The sequence below is a fragment of the Athalia rosae genome, chromosome 3, assembly GCF_917208135.1.
Source record: "Athalia rosae chromosome 3, iyAthRosa1.1, whole genome shotgun sequence".
NCBI lineage: Eukaryota > Metazoa > Arthropoda > Insecta > Hymenoptera > Athaliidae > Athalia > Athalia rosae.
Window position 1 is genome coordinate 13,909,778 of NC_064028.1, and position 2,500 is coordinate 13,912,277.

General features: G+C 47.8%; 1 pseudogene; it reads left to right on the top strand.

The window, feature by feature from the left end:
* Nucleotides 1-2,500, top strand: part of LOC112694910 — an 8,244-nt pseudogene that overhangs the window by 3,011 nt on the left and 2,733 nt on the right.

Genomic DNA, 2,500 nt, shown 5'->3' on the forward strand with positions numbered 1-2,500 from the left:
AGTTCGCCACGAATTAACAACGAGACGGAGTGGTGGCCCATTTCACAAATGCCGGTTGATTCAACAGGTGCCTCGGACACGTGTCGATTGGGTTCTGCCGGCCCATCGGGCGTGGGAGTTAGTCTCCGAAATGGGCGAGGAGAAGCTGAGGATGAGGCTAGACCCGGGCCATCTTCGGTACAAAAGCTACGGGTGGAGAGAACCCTTACAGTGGACGCCGCAATTGACACCCCAATTCCATGCGGGGCGTGTTCAGAACAAGGCAAGAACATCAGTTGCCTAGGGGCATATAAGCTGAATACACACTTTGAGGATAACCATGCAGACTTTTCGTCGCAATGGCGATGCCTGAGGTGCAGCCGTATATTCCCAAAAGTTCATTCCTGGCGGGTCCATTATACCAGGTGTAGGGGTCATGTGAACGTCCAACAACATCAGGGACATATTCAATGTACTCATTGTGACAAAAGCTTCACATCTAAGCGTGCATTGAGTGCTCATGAACTCCGCAAACATCCTGCGGTGCGGAATGAGAAAAGAAAGGCCCCAGCGCCCAGAGTTAAACCTATAGTTGAGAAGTTCAAGATTTGGACGCTGGAAGAGCTCCGAATTGTTTTTGAACAACAGAGATTGAATGATGGGGCCAGACAACTCAATGCTAAAATCGCGGAGCATTTACCTAACAAGACACCTAAACAGGTCTCAGACTTGAGACGCAGTGTTGCATTTAAAGATCTGGTCGAAGAAGATCTCGAGTTTGATTCGGATGAATCGGACTCATCGCTATCTGGAGAAACCGATAGTGAGCAGGAACGAGATCCTGGCAACGCTAGCGTCTCAACGTCTGAAGACCTGGACCCGGATAACATCAACCCATCAATGGTTAATGTGGACGATGAATTGCCCGATGAAGACCCTCTGGCCACTTTGTCAACTCACTCGGTGGAACATCGCAGCCGAGACATATCTGATGAAGACAGTGATGATGGAATCCTTTACCAGTCCTGCCATGAAGCGTCGGCGACGAACATAGACTTAGACTCAGATCATTCCACAATGTGGAAAGACCTGATTGTTAAAGCGGTAAAGGATATTGAGATCGATGATGAACGTTGGAAATCATGGCAGGACAACGTCGATAGCACTGTATCGTCGGATATGGGTGAAGAACTCATCGAGGAACTGTATGGCCAGATGATTGGCATCATTCTTGCGGATGTTGTGGACAGTGGAGAAGGAAATGGTCCCTCAGGGAAACAAGGAGGTCCTGGCTCAAGCATCAAGAAGAAGAGAAAACATCGGATTAAAAAGCGCAAAAGTTATGGACGCCGGAAGGCGAACCATCAGGAGAAGAAGAGGTATGCTTATGCGAGATGTCAGGACCTATACAACAAATGTCCACGGAAGCTGGCCGAGGCCGTGGTGATGAATGATCTCAGTATCACTCAAAAAAGCCAGCTACCACCAAGGGCAGACGTGGAACATCTTTATAGACAGCTCTGGCAGGTCAACGGCCCAGAGAATATTTCATTGGGAGTGGAAGAGTCGGTTGATGAGATCGAGACCAGTAGGGTGTTTACACCCATTACTATTAGGGATGTGCTCTCCAAAATTAAAAAGGTCGACAAAGACACTGCCCCGGGTAGTGATGGTATCAAAAAAGAGCACATATCTCGAGTCTCGTCGGTCGCAGCTCTCACGAAATTTTATAACATCATTCTACTCAATGAATATTACCCGCTTGAATGGACCAAGAATCGTACAACCCTGATTCCAAAAGCTGATAAGGATCCGTCTGACATCAAGAATTGGAGACCCCTGACAATTAGCTCATTAGTGAGCCGAGTGTTCTCTGGTCTTATTGACCTGAAAATGAAGAGCGTTATCGAACAGAACCCTCGTCAGAAGGGTTTTGTCAGTGAAAATGGGTGTTTTAACAACACTCTGATTCTTGGGGAAGCGATCCGTAAGGCCAAGGAGGAAGGTGGAACCTTTGCTGTGCTTGACATATCTAAAGCCTTTGACACAGTCCCCAGGAAAGCTATCCAATCGGCTCTGCGTCTGAAAGGATTTTCGGAGACAGTAGTCGATTATGTGATGCGGATGTATAAGGACTGTGTCACTAATATTAATACGAAGGAAGGCCAAGTTCAGGTCGAGTTGTGGAGAGGAGTCAAACAGGGCGATCCCCTGTCTTCGTTGCTTTTTAATTTAGTAATTGAGCCAATGATAGTGAGACTACAGGAGGAAACAAAGGGCATAAAATTTGAAGAGAACAATGTCTCGGTGATGGGATTCGCCGACGACATTGTCACATTGGCCAATAGCCCAGGTGAAGCAGCGAAACAGGTGGCCCTGGTTGACTCGTATCTCAGGGACCTGGGTATGCAGTTGAGCATAGCGAAGTCCCAAGCTATGCAGTACGTATCGAAACGGAAGACCTGGTATGTCGAAGACCCGAATATCTCTGTGAGGGGGACGAAAATCCCAGCAGCTAATG